Source organism: Oryctolagus cuniculus, chromosome 8 (assembly GCF_051225735.1).
Source record: "Oryctolagus cuniculus isolate XC-2025 breed Fujian yellow rabbit chromosome 8, ASM5122573v1, whole genome shotgun sequence".
Taxonomy (NCBI): Eukaryota; Metazoa; Chordata; class Mammalia; order Lagomorpha; family Leporidae; genus Oryctolagus; species Oryctolagus cuniculus.
In genome coordinates this window covers 86,532,120-86,549,289 of record NC_142874.1, presented here as the reverse complement: position 1 = coordinate 86,549,289, position 17,170 = coordinate 86,532,120, and the positions used below count along the sequence as shown (strand labels likewise).

At 42.9% G+C, this 17,170-nt stretch overlaps 1 protein-coding gene across 12 annotated transcripts in view; it reads right to left on the bottom strand.

Annotated features, from left to right (window-relative positions):
• LEF1 (lymphoid enhancer binding factor 1) overlaps positions 1-17,170 on the bottom strand; it is a 141,884-nt gene that overhangs the window by 79,915 nt on the left and 44,799 nt on the right. The gene's annotated exons all lie outside the window — the stretch shown is intronic.

Below are 17,170 nucleotides of genomic sequence, written 5' to 3'. Positions count from 1 at the left end.
ATCTCCTGGCTCCTGGCTTCAGATCGGCACAGCTCCGGCTGTTGTGGCCATCTGGGGAGTGAACCAGCGATGGAAGAGCTCTCGCCCCCCCCCCCCCCCTCTGCCTCTCTGTAACTCTGCCTTTCAAATAAATAAATGACTTATTTAAAAAAAAAGTAAATTTAGCAACTAATATGGTAGCTTATAATTGTTACTAAAGCAACAGAACACACCTAAGGAACTGATCATACTGGAAGAGGTTAAACAGAGAAAGGAAACAGATAAAGTTTTGTGGCTGCTGTTGTAGACTCTAATCTCTGTTTTTGGCATATACTAGGAAAAAGAAGCTGTAGCAGGAAATGCTGAAAGATGCACTGAAGCTTTTCAAAGAATCAGGGCAGTGAGAGACACTGCAATTCACATAACTTAGTCCTCGCGTTTGCCCAGTGAGGAAGCTGAGGCCCAGCAAGCTCTGCCTGGACTGTAGCGTGTGCATGTGTGCATGCCTGTGTGAGCCTCAGGTAGACCTGCCGGGGAAGGCAGCTGCAGGCAGGGCTGTCCTTGCCGCTTGCCTTTCTTCCATCCGTTGGGAGCAGTCACAGAAAGTCATTTTTGTAGAGAGAATAGAAGTCCCTGATTATGACAGAAGGAAAATAAATGTTGGCCACAGTTCCAAGTGATGCTACAGAGTCTGCTGTACTCTCACTCAGCAAAGAGTCTGACTTACAAGTAAAATAAGTGGTAGAACCCAGTAACCAAGTTGGCTAAGGGGTAGTTGGGATGGGGACCAAATAGTCAAGTGGGGAGCAGAACCTGGGCTGGATTCAGCTGAGACGACAGAGAATCAAAAGCAGGAAAAGAAAACACGACTACGTATGTTTGAGCACAGCACCCACTAACCCTGTGTGTCTGCATTTGTAAAATCCAACATGAAAACCGCTTGCTACAAGCGCTGTTGGAGCCCCAGCTCTGGGCATGCAGAACACTGTGTGTCTGGAGTCGGGGACCTGGCTGAGTCTCAGCTTTGCTTCTCACTGGCGGGGCGCCCTGAGCTGCACTCACTTTCCTGTGTCTCAGTTTCCTGTCAAGTCAGGAGAACAGGATCTGCCTCCCAAAGCTGCAGAGATCCAGTAAGCTAATCCATCTGCAGTGCTGGACGTCCCGTCGGCAGGAGTGTCTCAGTGTGCACAATCAGGGGACTGGTTACCGCCCACAGCGGCAAGCCCACATGACTCCAGGGGTGGCGACCTGAGAACGCGCAGCGTCCCTCGGCTCGAGCATCGCCACACACGGTTCACACGCACACATCCTCTTTTCTCTGAAGAGGTTAACCTTTTCGTCTGAAAAGCAATTTGGTCTCTTAAAAAAAAAATTAGCTCTGTCTCGCCTTTATCGGAGTTCTTCAGTCAAACAACAACGACCTGATACTGTCACCTAGAAAAACAACAGAGAAATCTCGATTTTCTACATTAGAACTTCACCTATATACATTTATTTTTTAAAATAACCCATGATATTGTTCTATAGTCTAGCGTTTTTTCACTTAATATGTTGTGGCTATTTCCCACTGGTAATATTTTTATTGCTGAATATATTGTAATTCGATTTCCCTCTCCTTATCATCTCTAGGACAAGATGCAATCTCCACCTTGTATACATTCCCCCCCCCAAAAAAAAAACCCAAAAGCATGACAAAACATTTGATAGTGACCCCAAAACAGGTGTTTTCCCTTGAGATTCTTTCCAGCTCAGTCAAAGCCCAGTGTTCAGAAAATGACTCTGAGAAGCTAGGGCTTCTGCAGAACAGGATTCGTGAAGGGCAGCTCTCACCGCCAGCTGAGCGTCACCGCTCCAGGAATGCCTGACCTTTCCTGGGGCTTTGATCAAGTGACCTCCTGCCAAGCAATAGCTGGCCTGGGACGCTGTGCAGAGAAGGGGAGGGAGGACGAGGAGGGGAACAGGGTGGGTGCACAGGACCCTCCACTGGGCAGCTTGCCAGCTTCCTGAGAGGTTGACGCAGGCTTGCTGGCAATGTCCAGCTGGAGGAATCTTAGCAGTCACTTACCAACTCCCCATTTTAGAGATAAGGAAACCAAGGCTCAGGAAGATAACATGACTTAATTAGCCCTTTGTGCAATGCAACTTAATATTAGCAATGATAACAGCCACAATTACTATTACTCCCTTGTGGGGCACTTACTACAAGCCAAGTACTGTGCTGAATAAATGTTTAATCCCAATGACAACCCTGTGAGACTGCTATCATTATCTCCATTTTAGGGAGCGGGGAGTGCAGAAGATCCCACAGCTAGGCAGTGGCAGAAGCAGGGGCCCAATTCAGGTCTGTCCTCACCAAAGTCTGTGCTCCCTTCATGCATATTATACAAGTGAATAATTGTTTTTATTTTCATTGCATTGTTTTTTAGAAGATGAGCTTAATGATACTTGCTGCTAATTTGCAAAGTGGCAAAGAACTTATGCTTTCATCTCTAGTTATCATTTTATAAATGTACACCTCTACATTTGCTAACCAGTGACACAAAAATTCTCAACACATGGTTTTGCTGATAGTGAACCTACACATACCTTGCACGTAAATGTTGCGTGTGAAACTTATTAGGCTGAATGTAAACTGCCAAGGAAAATGTTATAGTTGCACTAGCATGAAGGAAAAAGACTTGATTAAAAACAAATAACAACAACAACAAAAACACTGTACATCTAGCAAATGACAAACGAAAAGACATTTCTTCTAAATGTCTATGGGAGGCCACTTCAGGTTCAGAAAGGCCTCAAAGCCGGGACTCTCCCCCATATATAATTACAATGCTTCTCTTAGATGATTATCAGGCAGAAGACAAAGATTTCAAATAGTTTGTTTACTGATTTTTTTTAAAGGCTCTTTCTCAGAATGACTCATGTGAACAATTTAAACAAACAGCTGTGGCAGGCAGGAGAGCCACACTGCCTGCTTTGGTGGGGAAAATGTGCTGAATCGGTGTGAGTTAATTAGATCAATCTTGACTCATTTTCTTTAATGAGACAGTAGAGCACACAACATCTACCAGACCTGTTTTCTTGTTTTATTGTACACACATCTGTCTGTTCATGAGCTCCTCTTTGGTTGAAGCAAAAACTTCATAGCCTTTTCTCACCAAAGACATGTTTTTTATGTACATGCTATAGCTGTGCATCCTTGCAAGGGGGCTGTACTTCACAGCATGGGGATTATAGTCAAACACATTCAAGTATCTTACACCAAAGGGAAAAAAACATGAAAACAAAATTTTAAAAGTATTATTTTTGTTTCAATTTCTGTGCCTTTCAAACAAGTCAACTGTGTAAATTACATATGGAAATGTTGCTTAAAAGCAGGCTTAATATTACTTGGGGTGGGTGTCTGGCATAGCAGTTAAGATACCACTTGGGACGCCTGCAGCCCGTTTCTCAGGGCCCACAGGGTTCGAGTTCCAGTTTTGCTCCTGATTCTAGCTTCCTGCCACTATCCACCCTGGGAGGCAGCAGGCAATGGCTCAATTACTTAGTTCCCTGCTACCCATTGGTAGCTGGATTGAGCTCCTGGGCTCTTGTCTTCAGACTGGCCCAAACTAGATGTTTTGGGTATTTAGGGAAGTGAATCAGCAGATAGAAGAGCCCTCTGTCTCTGTCTCTCTCTACTTTCAAATAAAAATTAAAGTAAAGGCCAAGAGGAAAGGTTGTGACCACAGCTTGGCCTGTACAAGTAAAGGCCAACTCCTATAAACAAGATGAAAGGTCAATACCAGATTACAGAAGACTATACACTGAGAAGAAAAGCAAGTCTTGGGGTTCTAAGTTGTTTGACTTTGTTTTTGGTTAAAATAGGGACATTTTCTTTGTTAATGTCATTGAAGATAGATTAATTCTGTTCTTGATTGACTCTAAATGCATACGGTAGTTTCTTTTGTTTTAATATGACTGATTTTCGTCACAAACTTTCACTAAGAAATTTCTGGATCTACTTCACATATAATAGCCTTCAGATATGCAGTGGTCAAAATGTCTTTTAAGAATATGTACTGCCAGGACCGGCATTGTGGCACAGCAGGGGAAGCTGCCACCTGAAATGCTGGCACCCATACCCCATACTAGAGCAGAGATTTGAGACCCAGGCGCTCTACTCCCAATCCAGTCCCCTGCTTATTCGCCTAGGAAAGAAGCAGCAGAGGGCCCAAGTGCTTGTGCCCCTGCCACTCACATGGGAGATCCAGGTGGAGTTCCTGGCTCCTGGCTTCACTCTGGCCCAGCTCTGACCATCACAGCCTTTTGGAGGGTGAACTGATCTATGGAAGATCTCTCTGTCTCTCAGTCTCTCTCTCTCTCCCTCATACTGCCTTTCAAGAAAATAAATAATATCCTTTTTAAAAGATTTATAGGGGCACCGATGCTGTGGTGTAGCGGGCAGAGCTGCCACCTGCAGTGCCGGCATCCCATATGGCTGACGGCTCCAGTCCTGGATGCTCCACTTCCAATCCAGCTCTCTGCTGTGGCCTGGGAAAGCAGAAGATGGCCCAAGTCCTTGGCTCCTGCACCCACATGGGAGACCCTGAAGAAGCTCCTGGCTTCAGATTGCCGCAGCTCTGGCCATTGCAGCCATTTGGGGAATGAACCAGCAGATAGAAGACCCCTCTCTCTGCCTCTACCTCTCTGTAACTCTTTCAAATAATAAATGAATCTTTTAAAAAATATTTATTTATTTATTTGACAGTCACAGATATGGGGGAATATGTGGAGAAAGAGGAAATAAAACCTTAAAAAAAAAAAAGAATTACAATCAAGGCAAGCATTGGTACAGTGGTTAAGCTGCATCCTGGGATGCCCACATCCGTATCAGAGTACCTGGACTCAGGTCATAGCTCCACCATCCAACATGAACCTCCCCTTTCCTGTTGCTTGCTAATTCCCACCTGAGAGGCAGCAGATAATGGCTGGAGTGGTTGGGTTCCTGCCACCCACACGAGAGACACTGTGTTCTGGACCCCTGGCTTTGGCCTGCCCTAGCTCCAGTCATTGCAGGTGTTTGGATAGTGAACTGGCAAATGAGAGATCTCTCTCTCTCTCTCAGCCTTTCATGCAAATAACAATAATAATAAATAAGAGGATATCGCTTCTTGGCCTTTTGGCTAAGATCAAGTATAATATGAGGATAATTTTACAGTCATATATCCAAATGACACAATCACTGCACTTTTAAAGAAGTCCTACTATATGGGGTGGGGGTGGGGGTGGGGGGGAGCCACTGTAATCCATAAGCTGTACTTTGGAAATTATATTCATTAAATAAAAGTTAAAAAAAAAATAAGTCCTACTATAATGCAAAAGGAAAAAAAAGGCTCAATAAAGGCTTAAAGTTTTGCCAAATAGGGGATGTGGCCTATTTAGGATTACATTGAATTATCTGTTTTATCACTAACAGACTTCGTTACAAAAAGAAACACACACGTGTCTGTGCATTTGGCAGCCTCAAGTCTTTCCTATGAAAGACTCTAAACGTCTTACTTAACTAGCAGTTCTCAAACTTTCTGGTTTTGGGAACACTTTATATTCTTAAAAAATTACTGAGGACCTTCAAAAAGCTTTTGTTAATGGATTACAGCTATCAATATTTACCATGTGAGAAGTTAAAACTGGGGCCGGCACTGTCGCACAGTAAGTTAATCCTCCACCTGTGGTGCCGGTTCTAGTCCTGGCTGCTCCTCTTCCAATCCAGCTCTCTGCTGATGGCCCAGGAAAGCAACACAAGATGGCCCAAGTCCTTGGACCCCTGCACCCATGAGGGAGACCCGGAAGAAGCTCCTGGCTCCAGATCGGCACAGTTCCGGCTGTTGCAGCCATTTGGGGAATGAACCAGTGGACCTCTCTCTCTGTCTTTCCCTCTCGTCACTGTCTGTAACTCTACCTCTCAATTAAATAAATCTTTAAAAAAAGGAAAAAGTTAAAACTAACAACTTAAAAACACGAATCTGTTTAGAAATAACAACAATACATTCATAACATAGGATCATAAGTAGTGTATCTTTAGGGAAAGTGACAGCATTTTATATTCTTTAAAATAACTTTAATATCTGGCTTTTTAGAAGACAACTAAATTCCCCCATGTGCTTTCTGCATAAAACCTGTTGTTAAATATATGTAGAAAACCTGTCCTCACACAACTAATGGAAAAGAATTGTTTTAAAAGATTTTATGAATTGTGATTTTTTTTGATACAACAATGGACAGTGATAGGTTTTTTAAAAAAAAGCTACAATATAGAAATCCGAAACCATTATCATATTCTATAGAACATAATAGATTCTATTTTAATATATTAGTGTATCCTGCACGGTTTTTTAAAGATTCATTTCATTCATTTGAAAGGCAGAATGAAAGAGAAAGGAAGAAACAAAGAAAGACATCTTTTACCCATTGGTTCACTTCCCCAATGGCTGCAATACTTGGTGCTGGGCCAGGCAAAGCCAGGAACCCAGAATTCCATCTGGCTCCCCAATGTGGGTGGCAGGGCCCAAACATTGGGCCACCTTCTGCTGATTTCCCAGGCACATTAGCAGGCAGTTGGATCAAAAGGGGAGCAGCTGGGACTCCAACCGGCTCTCTAATACAGGATGCTGGCATCACAGGTGGTGGCTTAACCTGCCCAGCCATGTCTGCCCCATCCTGTACTTTTTTTAAGATTTATTTATTTATTTGAAAGTCAGAGTTAAACAGAGAGAGGAGAGGCAGAGAGAGAGAGGTCTTCCATCCGCTAGTTCACTCCCCAGTTGGCGGCAACAGCTAGAGCCGCACCGATCTGGAGCCAGGAGCTTCTTCCGGGTCTCCCATGCAGGTGCAGGGGCCCAAGGACTTGGGCCATTTTCCTCTGCTCTCCCAGGCCACAGCAGAGACCTGGATCAGAAGAGGAGCAGCCAGGACTAGAACCAGCACCCATATGGGATCCCAAATCTTCAGGCTAGGGCGTTAACTGGCTGTGCTGCAGGGCCGGCTCCACCCATCCTATACTTTGAATGGATCTCTCATCCACGTATAATTCTGTAATAAGCACTGATCATTTGATGAATGTTGGGTTTACTGAGTTAGGCCGATCTTCCAATATTACAATCCCATTTGTCAAAATTACTAATGGTCTTGTGGGGCTGGCATTGTGGCACAGCTGGTTAAGCCATCACTTGTGACATTGGGCACTCTATATTGGCACACCAGTTCAAGTTCCAGGTGCTCTGCTTTAGATACACCACGTATTAGAATGTGGAAAGAGGGGCCGACACTGTGGTGTGGATAAAGCCACTGTCCGCGGTCTGGCATCCCATATGGGTACCGGTATGAGTGCCAGCCACTCCACTTATGATCCAGCTCCATACTGATGGCCTGGGAAAGCAGTGGAGGACAGCCCAAGTGTTTGGGCCCTTGTACCCACGTGGGAGACCAAGAAGCAGCTCCTGGCTTTAGATCGGCCCAGCTCCATCTGCTGCAGCCATTTGGGGAGTGAACCAGTGGAAGGAAGATCTCCATCTCCCTCACTAACTCTGCCTTTCAGATAAATATATAAATCTTTTTTTAAAAAATGCAGAGAGCAGTGGAAGATGGACCAAGTACTTGGGCCCCTGCCACCTATATGGTGGAGTTGGATGGAGTTCTGGGCTCCTGGTTTTGTCCTGGCCAGCCCCAGGGTTGCAGCCACTGGGAAACTAATCAACAGATGGATGTCTCTATCTCTCCCTCTTGTCACTCTGAAATAAATGTAAAAAAGAAAAAATTTAGAAATTACCGTTGATCTCAAAGTCAAGAAACTTCTCAAACTTAAAGGAGAAAAGATTCCCAGAATTCTATTCTATGCTTGAAAGCTTGAATCTTACTCTTGACAATAACTGCTTCCTTAAAGAGACAGGCTCTTTTTTAGTTATGAAGAAAAGGTCTACCAAGTAACCACGTCTGAATAGTCACAGTTGGTCTGTCAATCATTTTGCAAAGTAAAATCACACAGGTGTTTTCCTATAGACAATCATTGTATTTCACTACATTGTAGAAGTGCCTTATGTTCACTACCCATTTCATCACTAGAATGGCAAAAAGACATATACCAAAGGGCCTAAGTTGAATAAAATTAGTAACTTTCACTGCTTTAGTAGGTGACACCAGCATTTCTTAGCCAACAGTGTGGTGGTGGTGGTGAACATAACTACAACTAGTACACTAGGTGCTATCGCCATGATTTGTGCTAAGTCACCAGTAGTTTTACCCATCATTACTTTCATACCATCAGTGCAAATGTCAACACAGTAAAAATGACCAAAAATGACTACCGTCACAAAAAGTTCTGATCTCATGAATCCCCTGAAAATGTCTCAGGGATGCAAAAGATTCGGAGTCTACACTGTATTTATTTACTAAACCAAAATTGATGAGACTGATACACTTCACTAAAGGAGATAGTTTTTTGTTTAACTCTTGACAAACAGACACCAAAGCACAAGCCAACCTTGTCACAGTAACTTGGGCATTGCAGAGTTGCTGCTTCCTTGTTCTTACTCTCACGAACATCTATTCCCAATAACTTGAAGACATGTTCTAGAAGACTGACTTTTAATTAAGTGATAAGTGCTCCCTGGAAACACAGGGGGCTGGTGGCTGTTAGCACCATGCAGTGCTACAGATACCCTTCATGCCTAAATCATCCTCTCTGACCTGTTATTTTTTTTTTTTTTTTTTTGGACAGGCAGAGTGGACAGTGAGAGAGAGAGAGAAAGGTCTTCCTTTTTCCGTTGGTTCATCCTCCAGTGGCCGCTGCGGCTGGCGCACCGTGCTGATCCGAAGCCAGGAGCCAGGTGCTTCTCCTGGTCTCCCATGCAGGTGCAGGGCCCAAGCACTTGGGCCATCCTCCACTGCACTCCCTGGCCACAGCAGAGAGCTGGCCTGGAAGAGGAGCAACCAGGACAGAATCGGGCGCCCCGACCGGGGACTAGAACCCGGTGTGCCGGTGCCAGAGGCGGAGGATTAGCCCAGTGAGCCACGGCGCCGGCCAATCTTTAAGGTTTTTAGAAGAATTTCCCTTCCTATCAAAAGGTTTTTTTTTGTTGTTGTTGTTTTTTTTTGTTTTTTTTGTTTTTTTTGTTTTTTTTTTTTTTTGACAGGCAGAGTGGACAGTGAGAGAGAGAGACAGAGAGAAAGGTCTTCCTTTGCCGTTGGTTCACCCTCCAATGGCCGCCGCGGCCGGCGCGCTGCGGCCGGCGCACCGCGCTGATCCGATGGCAGGAGCCAGGAGCCAGGTGCTTTTCCTGGTCTCCCATGGGGTGCAGGGCCCAAGCACCTGGGCCATCCTCCACTGCACTCCCTGGCCACAGCAGAGGGCTGGCCTGGAAGAGGGGCAACCGGGACAGAATCCGGTGCCCCGACCGGGACTAGAACCCGGTGTGCCGGCGCCGCTAGGCGGAGGATTAGCCTAGTGAGCCGCGGCGCCGGCTCCTATCAAAAGGTTTTTTTCTAGTTGTCTTCTGAATTAATGGCTTTGTAATTAGAGAAAATATTCTGTGTGACAATTCTTTGAAATTTGTGGCCCAATAGGTTTTATCCTGTACTTGCTGTACACAGCAATCCAGATGATCCATCTGATAAAGCCTGTGAACTACTCAAGCCTTTTACAGCCTTACTACCTTCTGTGTGTGTGTATGGAGGTGGGAAGGTCCCCCTCTGGTGATATACAATTACTGATAAAGATCCTTTACTTATATACATACGTGCTTGTGATTCTCTCAACCTTTTAACTGTAGACTTTAAAGCCATATGTGAAAGTTCAGAATTGTATCTTCTTAGATCTGATTTTTACCACAGGTATCAGCTTATTTCTGAATTGGTCTCAATATGCAGCATTTTTCTATACCTTGAGTGTCATGATTTTCTTTTTTCTCTATATATTCTGTATAATTTCTTCAGATAGCTCTATAACATTAACTCAACTAAGTTTCATTTGCTATTACACCATCCATTTTTTGTCTAATTTGAAAAACACTTTTTCCTCTCTTGAAATTGTTTTAATTCCTTTTTAGAGGAACAACAGAAGTCACTGTGTACTTACTCCCCATATAGGACCTCCATCCCTAATGAGTTGTGCTATGAGAATCAACAGCAAATTTTGTTCCCAAACAGTACTCTATATGCTGTGTGTGTGCAAACTGTTGAAATCTCTGCTTAACATGGAGTTGGTCCTTGTATATAAAATCAAACTAAAAATGAACCATAATGAAGAAGGAGATGGGAGAGGGAGAGAGAGGTGGGATGGGAGTTGGGGGGAAAGAACCACTATATTCCTAAAGTTGTACTTATGAAAAAATGTATTCATTAAATAAAAACGTTAAAAAATTCCTTTTCAGAACTATATGGTCACTTTTTTGGTCTTCTGACCTTTATTCATATTTTTCAGGTATTTTCTCTATTCATGAAAACTTTAAACCCAAGTGTGTGGCACTGTTTAATAAAGCTACAATACTTAATACAGTAGTCATGAGCTATGTGGCTACTTAAGCTAACTAAATTTAAATTACATTTTAAATTCAGTTTCTCAGCTGCATTTGTTCGGTGCCCAGCAGCCACAAGTACTGACTACCATATTAGATAACACATATGTCAACACTGACTTAGAGCTGGTGTCTGATTCAACCCAAGACGTTGACTGTGACTCGTTGTGCCACGTTCTCTGTGTGTTGTGATTTTCTTTCTTCTTTTCCTTTACTATGAATGCCCACTTCTTATAAGTTTATCTACAGAAATTCTGAGGCTTACACTGATGGTGCGTGCTTCCAGAGAGGGTGTGCACTGCTGCTGCCATGTGCTGGGGAGCATGAGAGAACTGTGTCTCCACCACAGGGAATTCTCAGGTCAAGGTCTCTCTGATGCCCACTTTGATAACATGAACTCAGATCAGAAAGCTGAGTGAAAGCCAGCTGTGATTCCAATTTGCAGGGCAGCATTTTTCCTCTTCTTAGTGCCAATATTTGAAACAGGAAATTTCCAATGCAGTCCCTTGGGAAGGTGGGTTTATTTCAAGTTCACCTTTACTCAAAAGATACAGCTTTGGGGATCCCAGCTTTCTGCTGGGAGTGAGTTTTCTTCCTACTAGATTTTACTCTTTGTCCCTTGTAACTTTCAATACTCAAACTGAAGCACTGTTCACCATGTTCAACAGAAGCCAGTTTCAGTGATCTATTTATATCACTGGGTTACCACTTTCACTGGCCTCTGAGTATCTCATCCCTTTCTAGTTAGCTCATGGATGCATTCAAAATGTGTATTTTGGAGGAAAAAATTTCCAGACTGGGTATGTGTATGCATTCTTCTGAGTATGTATTATGTATATGCACATATTTGTGCTTATATGAGTCATGTGTGAGAGTATTATGTGTGTAAGTAAAATCTCCATATTTTTAGTCCATTTCAGAAGTGTTAGATAAAATATCTTATCTCCCATGACTGCTGAGAACACTAATTTTTAAGATGCCCAAATTCAATTTTAATTTTTTTCTTGAAAGGCAGAGTTAGAGAGAGAGGAGGAGAGACAGAGAGGAAGAAAGAGAGATCTTCTGTCCACTGGTTCACTCCCCCAAATGGCTGCAATGGCTGGAGCAGGGCCAGGCTGAAGCCAAGAGCTGCTTCTGGGTCTCCCACAAGGGTGTAGGGGCCCAAGCACCTGGTCTGTCTTCTGCTGCTTTTCCAGGCACATTAGCAGGGAGCTGGATCAGAAGTAGAGCAGCTGAGTCTCAAAGTGGCACCCAAATGGAATGCCGGCATCATGGGTGAAGTCTTAATCTGTTACGCCTCAATGCTGTTCCCCCAAACCCAGTTTTAAATTTAAAATATTCAAGCTAGCACTGATTATCTATCAAACACTATGTTTTAGAAACTTTCAAAAGAAACAAAATATCCTGTAAAACAAATATTAGTGTTTCAGAGGTTAAATTATCTAAAGTCATAAAACACAGCTTAAGAGGTAAGGCATGATTTAAATCTCTGTTTATCTGATAGCAAAAACTTCTCTGGGGCAGGGATTTGGCACAGAGGTCAACTCACCACTTGGGATGCCCACATCCCATATCAGAATGCCTGGTTCAAGTCCCAGCTCTCTGCTTCTGATTCAGCTTCCTGCTAACATGCACCTAGTGGGCAGCTGATGGGTTCCTACCACATACAAGGAGACCTGAAATGATTTCCAAGCTCCTGACTTTGGCCTAGGCCAGCCCTTGCTGTCGTGGGCATCTGGGGAGTAACCAGTAATTTAAAAGTTTCTCTCTTTGCCTTTCAAATAACATGAAAATAAAAATTTTTTAAATTTCTGTTAGTAAAATTTTATGGTATTGCTATTCTAACTCACATGAGGTAACTAATGCCCTGGCCTATATGTGTTATATGAACCCCCCAGGACCAGATGTTTTTCAGTTTTCAAAATATCAAACATGAAAAGTAATACAAGGTATATTACTGTAGATTGTTATATCCCAGTAAAGTATGGAAAAGTGTGGATTCCATAATTAGACAGAGGAACATTTCATTAGCAAAATTCAATATCAATCATACTAAGTGTGAAAGATAAATACTATAAAATGTCTCACATTAATCTTGATCCACTTTGGCCCACCAACCAAGTTATTAAAACACTTCAGACTTCAGAGGGTTTTTTATTTTTTTTCTTTGACAGGTAGATCTATAGACAGTGAGTGAGAGAGACAGACAGAAAGGTCTTGCTTTCCGTTGGTTCACTCCCCAAATGACCACAACGGCTGGTGCTACGCCAATCCGAAGCCAGAAGCCAGGTGCTTCCTCCTGGTCTCCCATGCGGGTGCAGGGGCCCAAGCACTTGGGCCATCTCCACTGCCCTCCCGGGCCACAGCAGAGAGCTGGACTGGAAGAGGAACAACCAGGACTAGAACCTGGAGCCCATATGGGATGCCGGCACCGCAGGCAGAGGATTAACCTAGTGAGCCACGGCGCCAGCCCCCAGATTTCAGAGCTTTTGTAGGTCCCTACATCCTTTTATCTGTGATCCATTTGTCCATAATCCATCCTGGACCTAGGATTCAAACTTGGATTTCCATCACTACATACAGGAATCACCAGATTTGCTCCATACACTTTAGTATATGTGCTGGCGAAGCGAGCATGTTGCTCCATACACATTACTGATACGAAGCTATGGGAGACATCATTACTGATTTGCTAGATCTGTGGTGAACTGTCTACTGAAAAGCTAATCATATGGAACTAGCTCCTTCTGACTCAGAATTTTTTTTTAACTTTTATTTAATGAATATAAATTTCCAAAGTACAGAATATTGATTACAATGACTTCCCCCCCATAACGTCCCTCCAACCCGCAACCCTCCCCTTATCCACTCCCTCTCCCCTTCCATTCACATCAAGATTCATTTTCGATTCTCTTTATATACAGAAGATCAGTTTAGCATACATTAAGTAAAGATTTCAACAGTTTGCTCCCACACAGAAACATAAAGTGAAAAATATACTAGTTATAGCATTAAATCTCAATGTACAGCACATTAAGGACAAAGATCCTACATGAGGAGTAAGTGCACAGTGACTCCTGGTGTTGACTTAACAAATTGACACTCTTGTTTATGGCGTCAGTAATCACCCTAGGCTCTTGTCATGAGCTGCCAAGGCTATGGAAGCCCCCTGGGTTCACTGACTCTGATCATTTTTAGACAAGGCCATGGTCAAAGTGGAAGTTCTCTCCTCCCTTCAGAGAAAGGTACCTCCTTCTTTGATGACCCATTCTTTCCACTGGGATCTCACTCACAGAGATCTTTCATTTAGGCGGCCACTGGAGGGTGAACCAACGGCCAAAAAAAAAAAAAAAACTGAGTTCAAAAAGTTGCTAATCATAACAGTATTAACACTGACCAAATTTTTCACCACCAAAACCCACAAAACCAACCATAACCTCACCAATTAGAACACTTATGTTCCTAGAAGTACATGAGACAACTTTACTGGAATGGGCTAGTCTTTTTTCTGTTTAAGAAACAGTCCCATTACCAGTCCATAGGTCCTCATTATGTTCTGTAACTCTCATTTCCCACCACAGACTTGAAGCTCATATTATAACATTCTTAAACTGCAGAAGGTTTTATATATGCATACATATTAAAAGCCAATTCTGGATTTCTGACACTAATGAAAGAGAGAGATAGCAGGGATATTTTTAGTGAGTGTTCACAAGTTATTTTAGTTAACTGTGTCAAATTCTCCAATCAAAACTTTTCATCTAAGTCCCTAACCAGGACTTATACTGATTAGAGCTTGACCTCTTACGTGTAGAAACTCTGCCTTTTTACAGGCATGAGAAGAAGAAAAGGTGGGTGAAAGAAATCAGTTGAGATAAACCGGCATTGAAATAAACACGACTTAGGAGTTAAATTATAATTTGTTTCTCAATATACTCATCTCCTGATTTTTTTTAATCCCTTTAAAAAAGTAGGTGAAAATGCCATTCACGTACTCCATTATTGCTGATAAATGTATGCATAGCTCTATCTCAGGAGCTAAACATTCCAAGAGGTCCTGTCCTTAAGAATCTGTGCGTAGCCTGGTGAGAGGGAGTGATGCAAATGAACAACTTTCAATACAACATGGAAAATGCTGGCTGTGAGGCAGGAATCAAGTAGTTAAGGCTCCAGGAAGGCTTCTCAGGAGAGGGAACATACGAGCCAGGTCTGGGGCTGAGAATATATTTTCTCTCTTTCTCTCCCTCTCTTCCACCCTCCCTCCCTCCCTCCCTCCCTCCCTCTCTCTCTCTCTCTCCCCCCTTCAAATAAATAAATCTTTAAAAAAATTATGCCAAAGCCCTCTGAATTTAAGGACCTACTGAAGGAAAGAGGAATATCTACAAGTTACCTACGGCATTTATAAAGTTATGTACCCAGGGAAACGTTTACCATGTGAAGACTGCTAAATAAACCACCAAAGCAAAATCTCATGTGCACCTCGCAGGGATGGACTGAAGAAAATCACAGGGAGAAACAGCAACAAATACGCAAACCCAGGGGTTCTCTGATGACCAATTATTTATAATTACTATTGCCCTGTCACAAATTATATGTTCCTTCTCCTCCTCCTCTCCATGTACCTGAAAACCACCTGTCAAACTACCTCAGTGGGACTATTCACAATCTCCTGGACAGGTTTTAGAGCATGTCTCACTTACTTAAGAACAATTACCAATGAGGCCATTTTTCACTTTTTCATTTTCAAAAGTTCTATCCAGCAGCCAATGTTGTGGCACAGCAGGTTAAGCTGCTGCCTGCAACACTAGCATCCTGAATGGGTGCTAGTGAGTCCCAGCTGCTCTGCTTCTGATCCAACTTCCTGCTAATGCACCAGGGAAAATACAAGACAGCCCAGCTACCTGGTCCCCTGTCACCCACATTTAAAACCCAGTAGGACTTCTCAGCTCCTGACTGGGCCTAGCCTAGCACCAGCATTGCAGCCACTTGGGGAGTAAACCAATGGATTGAAGATCGCTCACTCACTCTCTGTTGTTCTGCCTTTCACATAAATCTTACACACACACACACACACACACACACACACAAGCAGTATGGCATTGGTGGAAAAGCAAGGTAGGATTAAAATTCCTAAAGGGAAAAAATTAGAAAATGACTGTTTCTTTTTAAACAACACACTGTTAACTGAAAGTTAAGAATTAGACAGGGTCAAGGCGTTGCTGGGCTCAGCAGTTACGATGTCTCTTCAGAAGCCCACAGCCCATGTAGTCACTGACTTGGACTCCCAGCTCTGCTTCCAAACCCAGCTTCCTGTCAATGCTCACCTTGGGAGGCAACACATGATGCCACTCACATGGGAGACTCCGAATGAATTTCAAGCTCCTGGCTTTGGTGTGGCCCAGCCCCGGCTAAAGTGGGCAACTGCAGGAGTGGAGTGAACCAAAGACGTAAGATATTATCTTTCTCCATCTCCCTTTCAAATACACAAATATGTACATAAACACAATTTTTAAAAAGGAGTTAGACTTTTTTTGGCCCTTTGGAAAGACATTGCTTATTTTAAGGGTGACTTTAAAGGAGTCCTTTTCTAAACTGTGAAGTATGTTTATATGAACTAGAAAACAAACATGTAGAGTTATAAGATACAGCCCCCATACTTTCTAGAAAGGCTAATCAGTGTGATGCTATTGCTGACTCTAATCTTTATCATACAGGGTTATATAATATAAAAATTGCAAATGTATATGGGCAAGAATGCTAGACATTACCAGGTGGTTAAGACTGGATGAATTAGCTCATTTACTTCATTTGTTGCTGTTTTAGAACAAATTGAAAGATAAAAAGCAGCCCATAAAACTGTATCATAAATGGCTGTTTATGGCAATCAAATAAATATTATCACAGATGAAAGGCCACTTCCCAAATCACAGGCCACAGTTCCACTTTGGAGACAAAGGCAGGTAAGACCTGAGAGAGCACCCACTGGACTCCCTGGGCATCCCCACATTCAGAGCTGGATCGGGGTACTTCCTCTGTTCCAGTCCTTTTCAATTCCTCACGTTACCAAACCTGCTGCTTCTCAGGGAAGACGACAGAACGGAGGGAAACAAGCTTCCCTGAACACCTCTGCGGAATTCTGGCCAACTCAAAGTCTTTCTTTGTGTAAGCATGATATGGAGCACCCAGAAGCTTCGAATTGTTTCTACAATAAAACATGGATTCGTCACCAGAAGGAGGTAGAAGAACCCAGACCCAGTCCCTTCCCAAGAACCAGTGACTGATTAGAATGCTCACGTTACCTCTAGTTTTCCAAGAGCACTGGAATAACAAAGATTATAATTTTAAGGGGAAAAAAAATCAGTGAATCATAGTTTCTCAAAACCTCAGAGTCATAATTTCTCCTTTAAGGAGTAGTTAGAAGCTCAAATCCTATAGGGATTACATGAGTTCAGAATACTTTGTTCTAAAAGAATATGGTCCTTCAAGAATAACGGAAAGGCAGAAACAGAACAAATGCAACTGAAACAATGTTTTTCTGGATTCTGGAAAAATTCTAGATACAGGAAAACCTGCCAGGATAGTTCAATTAATAAACAAACAAGCGACAGAACTATCTAAGGTTGATCTCTTCATTCTGTGCAAGT